The 19,200-nt window shown below is 40.7% G+C and overlaps 1 protein-coding gene across 1 annotated transcript in view; it reads left to right on the forward strand.

Moving 5' to 3' along the window:
* The window catches only part of CHST8 (carbohydrate sulfotransferase 8), a 146,278-nt gene that overhangs the window by 22,518 nt on the left and 104,560 nt on the right, over positions 1 to 19,200 (forward strand). The window lies entirely within an intron of this gene.

Raw genomic sequence — 19,200 nt, forward strand, 5'->3', positions numbered from 1 at the left:
TTCCTAGTGAGTTATTCCTTTTTTCTCTAAGAACTTTTTAAAACCCCACTGAAGCTTTTTTGCCTTAGATTTTATTTTACCTTATATTAATATTGTTAACAACAATTTTTGTTATCTTTTAGATGCTGTAGCTCCGTAATTTCTCTTTATTTTTAACATTTCTAAATCATGTTTTGGAAGAGTTTCTCATAGCAAAATTAATCTGTCTCTGTGTGTGTGTGATTACTGGTGTATTTGCATTCTTTTTTCTGTTTTATTTTGTGTTTTCTACATTCCTTGCTTTTTCATTGTTTCTTTTTTAAAAATCTTCTCTCTTTTCTAAAAGATGAATCATATATTCTTTTTTGCTTCATTTAGTGATTTGAACGTTATATATTCTATTTTTTATTCTTTCAATGATGACCTTCAATTTTTAAGTATGAATACTTGGCTTAATAGAATATGAATTAAATAAAAATTTCTACTTTCTTCCAAAGCAGCACAATGATTGTAGAACACATTAATTTTGATTATTTCCTCATCCCATACCTTTTGTCTAGTTAGCACTATATTGTTAATAAACTCCCCAATTTTTAAATCATTGCTACTGTTGTTATTATTTACAATTAGTGATTATCTGAATTTACAAATGTTTACCAACTTTTTGCTCACCTTTGCTTATCGCATCTTCTTCCTTCTCTCTGGGTCCATTTCTCTCTCTCTGTCTCTTTTTTTTAAAAGATTTTTTTGATGTGGACCATTTTTAAAGTCTTAATTGAATTTGTTACAATACTGCTTCTAGTCTATGTTTTTGTGGTTTTCTTGGCCATGCAGCATGTGAATCTTAGTTCCCTGACCAGGGATCAAAATGCATTGGAAGGCAAAGTTTTAACCACTGGACAGTAGGAAAGTCCCAACTTCCATTTCTAACCTTATAACTCTTTAGTAGTCCTTTCAGAAAAGACCTGTGTGGAAGACCAAAGACTCTCTGGGACTTTGTTCATTTAAATATGATTTTGCCCTTAAGGGTTAATCAGGGTATAAAACTCTGGAATGATAGTTCTATTCCTTTGGCTCTTTGAAGACTTTCAGTTGAGTTTAGTTCAGTCGCTCAGTCGTGTCCGACTCTTTGTGACCCCATGGACTACAGCACGCCAGGCCTTCTTGTCCATCACCAACTCCCAGAGTTTACCCGAACTCATGTCCATTGAGTCGGTGATGCCATCCAACCATCTCATCCTCTGTCATCCCCTTCTCCTCCTGCCTTCAATCTTTCCCAGCATCAGGGTCTTTTCAAATGAGTCAGTTCTTCACATCAGGTGGCCAAAGTATTGGAGTTTCAGCTTCAACATCAGTCCTTCCAATGAACACTCAGGACTGATGTCCTTTAGGATGGACTGGTTGGATCTCCGTGCAGTCCAAGGGACTCCCAAGAGTCTTCTCCAACACCACAGTTCAGAAGCATCAATTCTTCGGTGCTCAGCTTTCTTCACAGTCCAACTCTCACATCCATACATGACTACTGGAAAAAACACAGCCTTGACTAGACAGACCTTTGTTGGCCAAGTAATGTCTCTGCTTTTTAATACGTCTAGGATGGTCATAACTTTTCTTCCAGGGAGTAAGCATCTTTTTATTTCATGGCTGCAGTCACCATTTGCAGTGATTTTGGAGCCCCTAAAAATAAAGTCTGCCACTGTTTCCCCATCTATTTGCCATGAAGTGATGGGACCGGATGCCATGATCTTAGTTTTCTGAATGTTGAGCTTTAAGCCAACTTTTTCACTCTCCTCTTTCACTTTCATTAAGAGGCTCTTTAATTATTCTTCACTTTCTGTCATAAGGGTGGTGTCATATATGAGATTATTGATATTTCTCTCAGCAGTCTTGATTCCAGCTTGTGTTTCTTCCAGTCCAGCGTTTCTCATGATGTACTCCGCATGTAAGTTAAATAAGCAGGGTAACAATATATAGCCTTGATGTACTCCTTTTCCTATTTGGAACCAGTCTGTTGTTCCATGTCCAGTTCTAACTGTTTCTTCCTGACTTGCATACAGATTTCTCAAGAGGCAGGTCAGGTGGTCTGGTATTCCCATCTCTTTCAGAATTTTCCACAGTTTGTTGTGATGCATATAGTCAAAGGCTTTGGCATAGTCAATAAAGCAGAAGTAGATGTTTTTCTGGAACTCTCTTGCTTTTTTGATGATCCAACACATGTTGGTAATTTGATCTCTGGTTCCTCTGCCTTTTCTAAAACCAGCTTGAACATGTGGAAGTTCACGGTTCACATACTGTTGAAGCCTGGCTTGGAGAATTTTGAGCATTACTTTGCTAGCGTGTGAGATGAGTACAATTGTGCAGTAGTTTGAACTTTCTTTGGCATTGTCTTTCTTTGGGATTGGAATGAAAACTGACCTTTTCCAGTCCTGTAGCACCACTGCTGAGTTTTCCAAATTTGCTGGCATATGGAGTGCAGCACTTTCACAGCATCATCTTTTAGGATTTGAAATAGCCCAGCTGGAATTCCATCACCTCCACTAGCTTTGTTCGTAGTGATGCTTCCTAAGGTCCACTTGCTTCACATTCCAGAATGGCTGGCTCTAGGTGAGTGATCACACCATCGTAATTATCTGGGTTGTGAAGATCTTTGAAGACTTAGTCCGCTGCCTTTTGGTCTCCACTATTCCTCAGAGAAGCTAGGAGTTTTTCTGTCAGTCCTTTGTGGATAATGTCTTTATCTCTAGTTGTTTTTGTGATTTTTCTCTTTGTTTTGATTTTCCTCAGCTTCATTCAGATATATCTAGGTATATAATTTCATTTCTCCTGCTGGGAAGTTGAAACATTTATTCAATCTGATGACTTTCTTAAGTTCTGAAACATTTTCAGACATCATCTCTTCCAATAGTTCTTTTCCTTTATTTTTGATGTCAGCCTCTGAAATGCCAGCCTCATATATAGGAATGGTATAGCATGTTGGTTATGAACATGAACTCTGCAGATAGCTACAGTCAGATGGATCTGACTCTACTTCAGGGCATAATAGTGGAGGAGAATTACATAAACTCTTTATCGGTTTTCTCGCTGCCAAACTCTTAGGTTGTTGTGATAATAAATGAGTTTTTATATGTAAAGTACTTAAAACAGCTCCTGGAGCATGGTCATTTCTATGTAAGTCTTAGTTATTAGAGTTCCCTGGAATGCTTCACAGACTCTATACTGACACTAATACTTGTCTCAAGATCATTATTGTAAGTTTTCTAGAAGGATCTGACTTTGTTTTAGTCCCTGGGGATGCGTTTTTGTCAGCGTCTCCATGATTGTTAGTATTATCTGGGACTGTCTCATCTGTTCACTTGCTTGTTACCTCAGTCTTGTCCTTTCTATGTATGCATTTTGGGTGATAATGCGAGATTTATATCCTGGGCCGCTACATCTTCTGTTATTAAACTCTGTACTGTATTTTTAACTTCAATCATTTTTTTTTATTTCTAGAAATTCTCTGGAGACCTTTTAAGTCTGCATGCTTGTTTTTGTAGTTTTTGTTCTTTCATTATTTTTAATCTTTCTTTCACTCACTTAATAATTTAAAACATATTATCTTTTTGGGTTTCTCCTTATTGTGTTCATGGAGCGCTCGTCCTTCTGTTTGTTTATCTGCTGATTTTCCCTCATGGTGAATCATTTCCTTGAGCAGATTATAATTTCTGTATGATATTCTAGGGAAGCAAAAAATTACACAAGCTAATTTAAGATGGGTGATTTCTTTTTTTTGCTTTTTGATGGTAGCTTTGTGGCTCCTGGGTTGTAAAAGCATTGCTTCAGAACATTTCAAAAATTGTTTCTGCTGAGAGTTCCATGAATGCGTCAGCTGGGACTCGTTTTCCCCATTACGTCTGCATGCTGGAACTCCAGCACCACACATATGGTGTAAATTTGGATTTCATGGCCATAGTACAGGGTTGGGATTGCCTTTCTTTCTGGAAACTGCTTCTCTCTAAGATCTTTGTATTTCCCCAGACAGAGGTTGAATGTTCCAGCCCCCATTTCACTGAGGTGAGATCCCCTGTAGTGTAGGAGCTCAGTTGCAGCTCCTCTTATTGAGAGAGGAGAGCCAGGCTGGATCTCGTGCCCCTTGTGGACAGTAACACTGTAGCTCTGGCCTCTGGGGTCTGCCATCTGCCGTTCTGGGCCTCTGGGCACCAGCTGACAGCTTATTGCTCCGGTTTTCACATCTCTTCATTTTTTGCCTCCAAAGATTTCCCTTTTTTCCTTTAAGCCTGATTAAGTATTTAATTATTTGATATTATATTTTATCCAGCACTCCCATGCATTTGGATCTGGGGGTGGGGATGGTGGGGCCGTGTGTCTGCCATGATCTTTTATTTAGGATTTTTACATCTAGAGTGACAAGCAAGATTAGTCTACGATTTTATTTTTGTTTCATCTTTGGCAGGTTTTGGTGCCAGGGTTATGTGTTATTCATAAAATTAATTAGGAAGTTTCTCTCCTTTCTTTATCCTCCGGAACATTTTAAATAGCATAGAAAATTTCTGTTCCTTGAAGGTTTGAAATTTTCCAGTGAAATCCGTCTGAAGACAACACCTCTGGGGGTGGGAATGATTGTTTTCAACACTTATTTTCTATTCAGCTTTTCTACTTCTTAAATCAGAGTGTGTAGCTTCTGCTTCCCTAGACTATCATACATTTAATCAAGATTTTAAAATTTATTAGCATGGAATTCCACTTGGTATTCTTATATTTTAATAGGCTTTTTTTTGCATGTCTGGTTATAACTCTTTCTCATTAATGTTTTTCTCTCTTTCTTTTTTGATTAGACTTACCAGAGATTTATATATTTTATTGATCTTTTCTAAGAAACAATTATTGAATTTTTTCATCCTGCTATTGAACTCTGAAAGATCTGTAGTTTCTTCTTTCATCTTTAATCCTTTTTTAAGGTTTATTATCTTGTTCATTTTCTAATTTTAAGTTGAATGTCCAGTTCACTTGTTACCTTTTTTCTTTAAGAATAAAACATTTAAAGTGATAAAAAATTTCCTCTGAGTATAGTTCTGGCTACATTCCATAAGTTTTGATGTGCATAAATTGTCATTATCATAATTTTTCATAGTCTGAAGTTGTTATTTTTATTTTCTCTTTGATATAAAAGAGGTTTTCAGGAGAATATTTTAAAACTCTTTATTTTTTGTTATTAATTTCTAGTTAGATAATACTCTATCTCATATATTTTAAAAACCTACTGTGTTTATGTGAAATTTAAATTGATGCTGACTGTAATGTACACCATCATTTTATATGAGAATAAGAAAGAAAAAAAATCACTGCTATTTAAATTCTAACATCCCCTCTATAGTCAGATGTATCATGGTTTCAGAGATGATATGAAAACGTAAATCTTAGAATGCATAAAGTATGTAGTTTATCATTCATTAAGTACAGGGACTTCCCTGGTGGTCCAGTGGTTAAGAATTCGCCTCCCAACGCAGGGGACACAGGTTCGATCCGTGATCGGGGAAGATCCCACGTGCCGTAGAGCAACTAAGCCCGTGCACCACCACTACTGAGCCAGTGCTCTAGGGCCCGTGAGTCACAACTACTGAACCCACACTTGCAACGAGAAGCCACCACAATGAGAAGCACTCACCACAATGGAGAGTAGCCCCCACTCGCTACAACTAGAGAAAGCCCACATGTAGTAACAAAGACCCAGCTCAGCCAAAAATAAATAAATTAATAAAATGTTTAATTATTAAAAAATAAATATAAGTACATTGTGGTCAGAGAATGTGATCTGTAGTGTATTAGTTCCTCAAAATACATTGTAATCTGGTATTCAGTATGTGGTCAGTTTTTATAAATGTTTACATGTTCTTGAACATAATGTATCTTCTCTATTTTCTGGCTATAAGAATACACACATATATTTATATTTGCATATTTCATATATGCACATATACCCATGCATATATAAAGTTAATTTTGCAACTGTGCTTTTGAAATTTTCTATACACTTGCTAATTTTTTCTGTTGGTTTGATCTTCCGATTTCTGAGTGAGACCGGTTAAAATCTCCTACTCTGATGATGGATTTGTTAATTTTTCTTGTGATTGCCACTTTCGGCTTTATGTATTTTGAGGTTCTGTTGTTAGATGCCTGCAAGTTCCTAATTGTTATACCTTCTTTTTCAGATTGTTCTTTTTCTTCTTGTGTTGTGCCTCTCTTTACCCCTTTAATTCTTTTTTTGCTTTGAACTCACTTTTATTTGATAATAATATCATGTCATCTTTCCTTTGGTTAGTACTTCCTGGCATTCCCCATTCCAGCTACTTCCTTCCAGCCTTTCTGTGTTGCTTTTAAAAGGATTTTACCATCAAAATTAATGGTTTTCATTGGCTGGCAGCAGGCTCTGTGTGTATATAAGCACTGATTCTGAAGGCAGAGAGTATGACGGAGTGTATGGGTTGGGGATTCTGCATGTGCCAGTCAGTCTGTATCCTGGCTCCGCTCTCTATTGGCAGCGGGCACTTGTACACATTCTTTAACCTCTTGGGGCTTCAGTTACCCCATCTATAAAATGTAATTATAATGTCCCTAGCTCATGTGCTTGTTTGCAGGATTAAATAAGCCAATATATGTAAAATGCTTATACCACAGTTTGGCATATAGTGAGCACGCCAAATATTAGAGGGGCTTAATCTCTTAAGCGGAGAAGGCAATGGCACCCCACTCCAGTGCTTTTGCCTAGAAAATCCTATGGACAGAGGAGCCTGGTAGGCTGAAGTCCGTGGGGTCACTAAGAGTCGGACACGACTGAGTGACTTCACTTTCACTTTTCACTTTCATGCATTGGAGAAGGAAATGGCAACCCACTCCAGTGTTCTTGCCTGGAGAATCCCAGGGACGGGGAAGCCTGGTGGGCTGCCATCTATGGGGTTGCACAGAGTCGGACACGACTGAAGCGACTTAGCAGCAGCAGCAGCAGCAATCTCTGAAGGGCTTTCCAGGTGGCACTGGTGACAAAGAATCTGCCTGCCAGTGCAGGAGAAGCAAGAGACATGGTTCAATCCCTGGTTCAGGAAGATCCCCTGGAGTAGAAAATGGCAAAACCTGCTCCAGTATTCTTGCCTGAAAAATTCCATGAACAGAGAGGAGCCTGGTGGGTTACAGTAGTCCATGGGGCCGCAAAGACTTGGACATGACAGAACAAATTAACACACAATCTTAATATTTATTGTTATCACTAATATTTTGGATTTATTTATATCATCTTTTTTGTGGCTTCTGTTTATGTTCCTTTCTTACTTCTTGTCCAGTCAATGCAATTTTCCTTTTCCTTTCTTTTTTTCCTTATTGATTTGAAAACTATAGATTTTTTTTAATCATTTGAGTACCCTCAAAATGTTAACATACACATTTAACTATAAATTTTTTAGCAAGTCTAAAGTTATTATCTCTGTTGTCCTCCAAAACAATCAAGCATCTTTGCACATGGGGACTGCATACTAAACACTTTCTCCTTCCATCTTCCTTGTTGTTGAGAATTTTTTGCTACCTTAATGCAAAAATAGTATTTTTAATACGTAGAGTTGATAGTTAAATTTGCTAACATATTTTACCATGTTCCTGTTTTTTTTAATACCATTCATTCTGAGTTCATTTTTCTTAAAGAAATATATCCTTTAAGGATTCTTTTATTTTAGCTGGCACACCTGCAGCTTTGGGTGTCTGGAAATGTCTTTATTTTGCCCTCATTCTTGAATAATTGAATAGAATAACCTTTATTTTCCTATAACACCTACAAAAAATTATATTCCTCTACTGTCTTCTAAGCATCTCTTGATGCTAAGATGCCTGTGCTAAGTCACTTCAGTGGTGTTCAACTCTTTGTGGCCCTATGGGCCATAGCCCATCAGGTTCCTGTGTCCATACGATTTTCCAGGCAAGAATACTAGAGTGGGGTGCCATGCCCTCCTCCAGGGGATCTTCCCAACCCGGGGATCGAACCTTCGTCTCTTATGTCTCCTGCATCAGCAGGTTCTTTATCACTAGCACCACTGGGAAGCCCCTAACGTGTCTACTGTGGTCTAAATGCTGGCAGATGATCTGTCTTTTCTTTCTGGTAAAGTTTAAGATTTTCCTTTCTTGTTTTCTAGAGCTTTACCAAGATGGGTGAATTTTTAAATTTTTTACCCAGATTTTAGCATTGCATGTACATTTTCGGGACAAAAAGCAATCACATTTCTTCTGATCTGAAACATTCTCAGTCATACTCCCTCAATTTATTACTTTTTCTACTAGCACCCCATTCTCTTCTTCTGGAGCTCTATTAGATGAATCAGGTGATTCTTTTCAGCAGTTGCATAGGATTCCAGAGTTTGGATGGACCAATATTTAATTAAACATTTTTCTACTAGTGGAAATTTATATTTTTTGAACTTTTTTCTATTAAAAGCAATGCTGTAGCCAACATGTTTTCCTCTCTCTTGTTTGTTAGATTCTATTTTTATTGCATCATGATAAAATAATGACTTCTATTGAGATTTTTTTCTGTAGTCTAATATAAGCCCATATTTCTAAATATTCTGAGAGTGATTGAGAAAATTGTATTCTGTTCGCTGAGCACAAAGGTGTGAGAGGGAGTGCCAGATTTTATTAGTCAAGCCTTTAATATTCTCACTTAATTTTGTTTGCATAATTTATCATTTAAAAAGCGTTAAAAACCTTTACGACTGGGGAAATGTCAAGTCTCCTTTTCCCCAATCATTTGCTGTATAGACCCTGAAGCTACGTTGTGAGATGTATTAGTACCCACCTGTGGAGGTCACCCCAGGGGGCTGACCCTTGGCGTCCTCCTGAAGCTTTCCCGGACCTCCTTTGTGGTCCTTGGACTCTTCCAGGCACCCTGACCTCCCAGAGGCTGCCCTGTCACCCTTCCTGTGCCCACTGCACTGGGCTGGCTGGAATTCCTGTTTGTGTGTTTTCCTGCCCTGTGCCCTGACCAAATTTCCTCCATGGACACAGGCTCAAACTCCCAGCCTTCCCGTTTCTAAATTTATTTGATCCTTTCAATGGAAGTTTGGAAGGAAAGAAGTTAGACAAATGGTGTTTGTTGTCATCCTTAACACAGAAGTCCCTTTCCTTCCAACAACTGCTTTTCCAGGCATGAATGTTCTTTCCTTACTCAGCTTGATCTCCTTCCTTAGCCCCAGACTCCCCAGGTGTCCAGGTGAATGACGTCCATCTATACATGCTTTCGTGGCAGGAAATTTTCTAGCACGCAAGGGCACAGAAGCTGTGTGGAGCTGGCAGACGGGTCTTGATTCCAATCAATGAACAAAGAGGGACCCAACCCGAGGTTGAGCCCCATGTGTGTCCATGGCTGGACCATCATGGCTGGACCTTCAGGAGAGAGGCAGTGCCCACCTCCCAGCCATGCTCTTCTCTGCAGTCTGTACAGCCCCTGCCCAGTGTGTGTGGGTCCCCTGTGCCTATGGCCAGTGTTTACCCGGCACCACTCATGCTTCCCCTGGATAGCTAGAGCAGATGAGCGGAGCAGCTCCCTCCCACAGATCTGTTCACCGTCAGCAGGAGTGGATCTCTTTTTAATATTTATTTACTTATTTGGCCATGCTGGGTCTTAGTTGTGGCATGTGGGATCTAGTTCCCTGACCAGGGATTGAACCCAGGCCCCCTGCATGTAGTCCTAGCCATTGAACCACCAGGGAAGTCTCCAGAGTGGGTCTTTTTCAAAGGGAAAATCACATGCATCTGGTGGGAGAGGTTCATACCCCTCAACCATCCTCACTTGCCCCTCTCCTCCTTCAGTTCACACCTTGATGTCCTAGGCACAGGGCTCTTCCATTTCCCAGACCAGAGCCACATGCCATGGCCCCTTGCTTCGGGACTGTCTTGGCATCTCTGGGACCTCTTCAAGGGCAGTATATACAAGCTGGCACATAGTGGGTGCAGTGCTCAGTGAGGGTTTGTGGAATAAAGGGAAGAGGTGAAGGTAGGAGTGATAATGAAGGCAGGGGGCAATGAAGAGGCGATTCAAAGGTGGGAGGAGGCAGGTGCTCATGAGCCAAGTTCCAGGCTCTGCCTGTTCCTGACGCCCGCCTTTGCCGCACTGTTCCCAGTGGGTGCCAGCTCTGAATGCCTGTTTAAGTCACTCCACAAAGCTCAGCTTCTCAATCTGTTTTGTATTTGCAAGGGCCAGATTCATCTTCCTTTTTTAAAAGTCAAGCTTCTGAGAAAGTCATTTAAATTCACAGTGATTCTCCTTTCAAATAGCTCCTTTGAATGGTGTTTTTGGAGTCATGGATCTTAGGGACTCTGCCAGGAGGGGCTGAGGGTCATGCAAAGACTTCTTGATGGGGCACAAGTTGTAGAGGAGGAGCAGGGCTTTCGGGGGTGGGGAGTTGCCTTCAGCTAGATGGGGTGTGTGTGTGTGCCAGGGCCCTGCAGTGCATCCGCTGAAAGGTTGCTTTCTGACATGCCCTCTGGACACTGGCTCCTCTTTCTTGGGAAGAAGGAGAGCTGGTTATGCTAAGTTCAGTGGCCACTCCAGATGTTTCTGTGCATTGAGATTAGAATCTGCAACACCCAATCTTCAAATTTTCTAGATGGTTAAAAAGCATGTATGTACTGTCTGGGGAAAATATCCAAAATGTATTGTTCAGTTAAAAAGCAGACTGTGAACAGTATGTACTTATATACATTTACAGCTAAAAAATACATGCATGCAAAAAAGCCCAAACTGTATATTCTGTATTTACATAATTATAAATGCATAGCTAGAAAGAAGTCTGGAAGGAATTGTGCCCAATTATCCCAGGATTGGGGAGCTTTCAAAATGATCTTTAGTTGTATTGTTTGAAGTTTTTTTTCCTATGAGAATATATCCCTGTGTATGTGTGTCATTTTAAGAGATGTATGGATTTAGAAGTGGGATTCTATATGGTTTACCTTGAGCTTCTGGGATTTTCATTTCTTTGAGTGATGGTGTGGAATGGCTTGTGTGTGTGTGGTGTGTGTGTGTGCATGCTCAGTTGTGTCCGATTCTTTGCAACCCTTTGCCAGGCTCCTCTGTCCTTGGAATTTTCCAGGCAAGAATATTGGAGCAGGTTGCCATCTCCTACTCTGGGACATCTTTCTGACCCATGTCTCTTGCATTTCCTCCATTGGCCAGGGAGTTTTTTTACCACTGCCACCTGGGACACCCCATTGAATGGCTTACCCAATTTATTGGACATCTCAAAAGGTTACTTGATTGATGACTTACAAGTGAATTATATGTGTAGTTCAGGTCAGAGGTCAGCAAACCTTTGCTTAAAAGGCCAGGTAGCAAATATCTTAGGCTCTGTGAGCCAAAAGGTCTCTGCTGAAACTACTCAACTCTGCAGTCAGAACATGAAGTAGCCATAGATGATACGAAAATGAATGAGTATTGCTGTGTCCCAATAAAACTTTATTTAAAGAAACAGATTGCTGGTAGGTATTGACCTGTGGGCCATAGTTGGCTGACTCCTAGGGTTTAATTGGGCTTCCCTATAGCTCAACGGTAAAGAATCTGCCTGAAATGCAGGAGCCGCAGGAAATGCAGGCTTGATCCCTGTGTCAGGAAGATCCCCTGGAGGAGGGCATGGCAACCCACTCCAGTATTCTTGCCTGGAGAAATCCATGGACAGAGGAGCCGGGTGGGTATAGTCCATAGGGTCCTGAAGAGTCAGATATGACTAAAGTGGCTTAGCATGTAGCACATAGCAGGGTTTAATTGATCCTTAAGACACAGGTGGGTGTGAAAGTAGAGAAAAAAGGCAAATGGAAATATTTTAGAAATCCAACCAGAACTATCTTACTGAAAAAAACTGAGGATCTGCAAAGCCAAAGGGAAAAGAAAAACCATTGGTTTTCTTAAGCACTGTCCTGCAGCTTCTTCCATCTGGACCAGGGGAGACTTGGCTGCCAGGCCCCAGGAAGGAGTGTGAGGACTTCTCTGAGGAAGCAAGCCTTCTGGGAGGTGCTCCCCAACCCTGTGCCAGTCTGGAGCAGCCTGAGCTTGCACACGGTTGCACTCTGTAAGCTTTGTTTGCCTGAACAGGGCTCTGAGTGGCCTGCCCAGCCCTGGGGAGGTGGTGGACAGGGTCAAATTGAGGCAGGTGAGTGACGTCATCAGTTTTGGGAAGAGACAAGTGGCCTCCCTGCAGCTGGTTGCTGAAAACCAGGTCTCTCCTGGCACCAGCCTCAGCCCTTCTGACTGCAGCATCGGAACCCCTCTGTCTTATCCCGTTGTCTCCTGGGTCACCGGGCTGAGGTTGAGCGCCATGGGCTGCAGGACAGGAAGGATGCATTAGTGCTCAGTTATGTAGGCCATGTGAATTAGACATGTGGCTTGAGATGGAGCACTTGTGTCTGGAACTGGGCACTTCATGCCCCGTGTGACCAGGGGGACAGGAAACTGCTAGGGAGTGTGTGTTTCCTTTCACACTGAATGAGCACTCATGCATGTGTGTGTGTGCACATACACATACAGATGCCTGCAGATAAGCGTGTCTGGGAAACAATCTCTAACAGGTGGACACCCCAGCATCCCCTCCTCCAAGCCTCATAAGGAGAGTTCTCTCTGCCTGGCGTTTCCTAGGTCTTTGTGTAGTCAAGGTAATCAAGGTATTGAGAAAAAGAAAGACAGAGGTCATCAGTCCTGGAAGGAAGAGAAAGTGAAAGTCTCTCAGTCATGTCCGACTCTTTGCGACCCCATGGACTGTATAGACCATGGAATTCTCCAGGCCAGAATACTGGAGGGGGTAGCCTTTCTCTTCTCCAAGGGATCTTCCCAACCCAGGGATTGAACCCAGGTCTCCTGCATTGTGGGCAGATTCTTTACTGGCTGAGCCACAAGGGAAGCCCTGAAGGAAGAGAGAACAGGTTTACCCAGGAAAGTGCAGAATTATCATAGCAGAGAAAAGAAGGGAGTGAAAGGTGAGAGTGGCTGGGCAGGCCATGGAACTCAGAGCCTGATTCAAGCAGAAAAGGGGTTTAGGGCATTTCGCCCTTCGGAGGAGAAGGGTGGAGACAGCCTCTGTGCATACATGCGAGATATGGAGACAGGATGGAGACAGGGCTCCAGTAGGCAGCTGGGCATTATCAGTGTGGTCCTTTTGTTATCTTAGTGAGCTTTGGGGGTAGATTTAATTTGAGGTTGATTGTTAAGTGGGCATTTTAAAAATTCCATTTAATTTTTTTAAATTTTATTTTATTTTTAACTTTACAATATTGTATTGGTTTTGCCATATATCAAAATGAATCCACCACAGGTATACATGTGTTCCCCATCCTGAACCCTCCTCCCTCCTCCCTCCCCATACCATCCCTCTGGGTCGTCCCACTGCACCAGCCCCAAGCATCCAGTATCGTGCATCGAACCTGGACTGGCGACTCGTTTCATATATGATATTATACATGTTTCAATGCCATTCTCCCAAATCATCCTACCCTCTCCCTCTCCCACAGAGTCCAAAAGACTGATCTATACATCAGCGTCTCTTTTGCTGTCTCCTATACAGGGTTATTGTTACCATCTTTCTAAATTCCATATATATGTGTTAGTATACTGTATTGGTGTTTTTCTTTCTGGCTTACTTCACTCTGTATAATAGGCTCCAGTTTCATCCACCTCATTAGAACTGATTCAAATGTAATCTTTTTAATGGCTGAGTAATGCTCCATTGTGTATATGTACCATAGCTTTCTTATCCATTCATCTGCTGATGGACATCTAGGTTGCTTCCGTGTCCTGGCTATTAGAAACAGTGCTGCGATGAACATTGGGGTACACGTGTCTCTTTCAATTCTGGTTTCCTCAGTGTGTATGCCCAGCAGTAGGATTGCTGGATCAAAAGGCAGTTCTATTTCCAGTTTTTTAAGGAATCTCCACACTGTTCTCCACAGTGGTTATACTAGTTTGCATTCCCACCAATAGTGTAAGAGGGTTCCCTTTTTTCCACACCCTCTCCAGCAAAAAATTCCATTTATTGTAGTTTAAATAATTTATTAGTTTATAGCTTCCCTCAGAAGAATTCACTATTTCTCCTATCCCACAGCCCCCTGCCTCCCAACAACCACCAATCCGTTACTTGTATCTATGAACTTGTTTTTGTTACTTTGGCATTTGGTGTCAGATTCAAAAAATCATCACCAAGCCTATGTTGAGGAGCTTACAAACTATATTTTCTTCTAGTTTTATGATTTTTAGCTCTTACAGTCTTTAATCCATTTTGAGTTAATTTTTGTGTTTGGTCTAAGAAATGCAGTACTTGGATGCAATCTCAAAAATGACAGAATGATCTCTGTTCTTTTCCAAGGCAAACCATTCAATATCACAGTAATCCAAGTCTATGCCCCAACCAGTAACGCTGAAGAAGCTGAAGTGGAACGGTTCTATGAAGACCTACAAGACCTTTTAGAACTAACACCCAAAAAAGATGTCCTTTTCATTATAGGGGACCGGAATGCAAAAGTAGGAAGTCAAGAAACACCTGGAGTAACAGGCAAATTTGGCCTTGGAATACGGAATGAAGCAGGGCAAAGACTAATAGAGTTTTGCCAAGAAAATGCACTGGTCATAGCAAACACCCTCTTCCAACAACACAAGAGAAGACTCTATACATGGACATCACCAGATGGTCAACACCGAAATCAGATTGATTATATTCTTTGCAGCCAAAGATGGAGAAGCTCTATACAGTCAGCAAAAACAAGACCAGGAGTTGACTGTGGCTCAGACCATGAACTCCTTATTGCCAAATTCAGACTTAAATTGAAGAAAGTAGGGAAAACCACTAGACCATTCAGGTATGACCTAAATCAAATCCCCTATGATTATACAGTGGAAGTGAGAAATAGATTTAAGGGCCTAGATCTGATAGATAGAGTACCTGATGAACTATGGAATGAGGTTCGTGACACTGTACAGGAGACAAGGATCAAGATCATCCCCATGGAAAAGAAATGCAAAAAAGCAAAATGACTGTCTGGGGAGGCCTTACAAATAGCTGTGAAAGGAAAAGAAGCAAAAAGCAAAGGAGAAAAGGAAAGATATAAACATCTGAATGCAGAGTTCCAAAGAACAGCAAGAAGAGATAAGAAAGCCTTCTTCAGCGATCAATGCAAAGAAATAGAGGAAAACAACAGAATGGGAAAGACTAGAGATCTCTTCAGGAAAATCAGAGATACCAAAGGAACATTTCATGCAAAGATGGGCTCGATAAAGGAAAGAAATGGTATGGACCTAACAGAAGCAGAAGATATTAAGAAGAGATGGCAAGAATACACAGAAGAACTGTACAAAAAAGATCTTCACGACCAAGATAATCACAATGGTGTGATCACTGACCTAGAGCCAGACATCCTGGAATGTGAAGTCAAGTGGGCCTTAGAAAGAATCACTATGAACAAAGCTAGTGGAGGTGATAGAATTCCAGTTGAGCTATTCCAAGTCCTGAAAGATGATGCTGTGAAAGTGCTGCACTCAATATGCCAGCAAATTTGGAAAACTCAGCAGTGGCCACAGGACTGGAAAAGGTCAGTTTTCATTCCAATCCCAAAGAAAGGCAATGCCAAAGAATGCTCAAACTACCGCACAATTGCACTCATCTCACACGCTAGTAAAGTAATGCTCAAAATTCTCCAAGCCAGGCTTCAGCAATATGTGAACTGTGAACTTCCTGGTTTTAGAAAAGTCAGAAGAACCAGAGATCAAATTGCCAACATCCGCTGGATCATGGAAAAAGCAAGAGAGTTCCAGAAAAACATCTGTTTCTTCTTTATTGACTATGCCAAAGCCTTTGACTGTGTGGATCACAATAAACTGTGGAAAATTCTGAAAGAGATAGGAATACCAGACCACCTGATCTGCCTCTTGAGAAACCTGTATGCAGGTCAGGAAGCAACAGTTAGAACTGGACATGGAACAACAGACTGGTTCCAAATAGGAAAAGGAGTACGTCAAGGCTGTATATTGTCACCCTGCTTATTTAACTTATATACAGAGCACATCATGAGAAACGCTGGACTGGAGGAAACACAAGCTGGAATCAAGATTGCCGGGAGAAATCTCAATAACCTCAGATATGCAGATGACACCACCCTTATGGCAGAAAGTGAAGAGGAACTCAAAAGCCTCTTGATGAAAGTGAAAATGAAAGTGGAGAGTGAAAAAGTTGGCTTAAAGCTCAACATTCAGAAAACGAAGATCATGGCATCCGGTCCCATCACTTCATGGGAAATAGATGGGGAAACAGTGGAAACAGTGTCAGACTTTATTTTTTGGGGCTCCAAAATCACTGCAGATGGCGACTGCAGCCATGAAATTAAAAGACGCTTACTCCTTGGAAGGAAAGTTATGACCAACCTAGATAGCATATTCAAAAGCAGAGACATTACTTTGCCAACAAAGATTCGTCTAGTCAAGGCTATGGTTTTTCCTGTGGTCATGTATGGATGTGAGAGTTGGACTGTGAAGAAGGCTGAATGCTGAAAAATTGATGCTTTTGAAGTGTGGTGTTGGAGAAGACTCTTGAGAGTCCCTTGGACTGCAAGGAGATCCAACCAGTCCATTCTGAAGGAGATCAGCCCTGGGATTTCTTTGGAAGGAATGATGCTAAAGCTGAAACTCCAGTACTTTGGCCACCTGATGTGAAGAATTGACTCATTGGAAAAGACTCTGATGCTGGGAGGGATTAAGGGCAAGAGAAGGGGACAACAGAGGATGAGATGGCTGGATGGCATCACTGACTCGATGGATGTGAGTCTGAGTGAACTCCGAGAGTTTGTAATGGACAGGGAGGCCTGGCATGCTGCAATTCATGGAGTCGCAAAGAGTCAGACACGACTGAGTGACTGATCTGATCTGAGTGGTTCAGTTTCATTTTTTTATGTGTGATGTCTGTCTGGTTTTCTCTACAGCATTTATTGACAAGACTGTTTTTTTCCACATTGTATATTCTTGACTCCTTTGTCATAAATTAATTGACCAGGCATGCAGGGGTTTATTTCTGATATCTCTATTTTATTCAGCTGATCCATGTGTCTGTTTTTATGCCAACACCATACTGTTTTAAATGCCATAGTTTTGTAATGTAACTTGAAATTAGAGATCATGATGCCTCCAGCTTTGTTCTTTCTTAAGATTCAGTTCAGTTCAGTCACTCAGTCATGTCTGACTCTTTGCAGCCCCAGGGACTACAGCACGCTAGGCTTCCCTGTCCATTACCAATTCCCAGAGCTTGCTCAAACTCATGTCCATCGAGTTGGTGATGCCATCTCATCCTCTGTTGTCCCGTTCTCTCCCACCTTCAAACTTTCCCAGCATCAGGGTCTTTTCTAAGAAGTCAGTTCTTCTCATCAGGCCAAAGTATTGGAGTTTTAGCTTCAGCATCAGTCCTTCCAATGAATATTCAAGACTGATTTCCTTTACGACTGACTAATTTGATTTCCCTGGAGTCCAAGGGACTCTCAAGAGTCTTCTCCAACACCACAGTTCAAAAGCCTCAATTCTTCGGTGCTCAGCTTTCTTTATAGTCCAATTCTCACATCCATACATGAATGACTATTGGAAAAACCATAGCTTTGACTAGACGGACCTTTGTTGACAAAGTAATATCTTTGCTTTTTAATATGCTGTCTGGGTTGGTCATAGCTTTTTTTCCTAAAGAACATCTTTTAATTTCATGGCTGCAGTCATCATCTGCAGTGATTTTGGAGCCCCCCAAAATAAAGTCTCTTACTGTTTCCATTGTTTCCCCATCTATTGCCATGAAGTGATGGGACTGGATACCATGATCTTAGTTTTCTGAACGTTGAAGGTTTTTTAAAAAATTAATTTATTTATTATAAATATTATAATATTTATAAATATAATATATATTATATATATATAATATAATATAATATAAATATTATAATATTAATTTATTATTTATTTTTTATTGAAGGATAATTGCTTTACAGAATTTTACTGTTTTCTGTCAAACCTCAACATGAATCAGCCATAGGTATACATATATCCCCTCCATTTTGAAACTCCCTTCCATCTCCCTCCCCACCCCACCCCACCCCTCTAGGTTGATACAGATCCCCTGTTTGAGTTTCCTGAGACGTACAGCAAATTCCCATTGGCTATCTATTTTACATATGGTAATGTAAGTTTCCATGTTACTCTCTACATACATCTCACCCTCTCCTCCCCTCTCCCCATGTCCATAAGTCTATTCTCTATGTCTGTTTCTCCATTGTTGCCCTGTAAATAAGTTCTTGAGTGCCATTTTTCTAGATTCGTATATATATATATACATATACATATATATACGTGTTAGAATACCGTATTTATCTTTCTTTTTCTGACTCACTTCACTCCGTATGATAGGTTCTAGGTTCATCCACCTCATTACAACTGACTCAAATGCATTCCTTCTTATGGATGAGTAATATTCCCTTGAGTATAACTTCCTTATCCATTCATCTGTCGATGGACATCTAGGTTGCTTCCGTGTTCTAGCTATTGTAAATAGTGCTGCAATAAACAATGTGATACACGTGTCTCTTTCAATTCTGGTTTCCTTTGGGTATATGCCTAGGAGTGAGATTGCTGGATCATATGGTGGTTTTATTCCTAGTTTTTTAAGGAATCTCCATACTGTTTTCCGTAGTGGCTGTATCAATTTACATTCCCACCAACAGTGCAAGAATGTTCCCTTTTCTCCACACCCTCTCCAGCATTTACTGTTTGTAGACTTTTTGAGGAGGGCCATTCTAACTGGTGTGAGGTGATATCTCATTGTAGTTTTGATTTGTATTTCTCTAATAATAAGCAATGTTGAGCATCTTTTCATGTGTTTGTTAACCATGAATGTTGAGTTTCAAACCAACTTTTTAATTCTCCTCTTTCACTTGCATCAAGAGGCTCTTTAGTTCTTCTCTTTTAAGGATGGTGTCATCTGTGTATCTGAGGTTATTGATATTTCTCCTGTCAATCTTGATTCCAGTTTGTGCTTCATACAGCCTGGCATTTTGCATGATGTACTCTGCATATACATTTAATAAGCAGGGTGAGAATATAAGCCTTTATGTACTCCCTTCCTGGTTTGGAACCAGTCTGTTATTCCATGTCCAGTTCTAACTGTTGCTTCTTGACCTGCATGCAGA

This window comes from Bos javanicus, chromosome 18 (genome assembly GCF_032452875.1).
Source record: "Bos javanicus breed banteng chromosome 18, ARS-OSU_banteng_1.0, whole genome shotgun sequence".
Taxonomy (NCBI): Eukaryota; Metazoa; Chordata; class Mammalia; order Artiodactyla; family Bovidae; genus Bos; species Bos javanicus.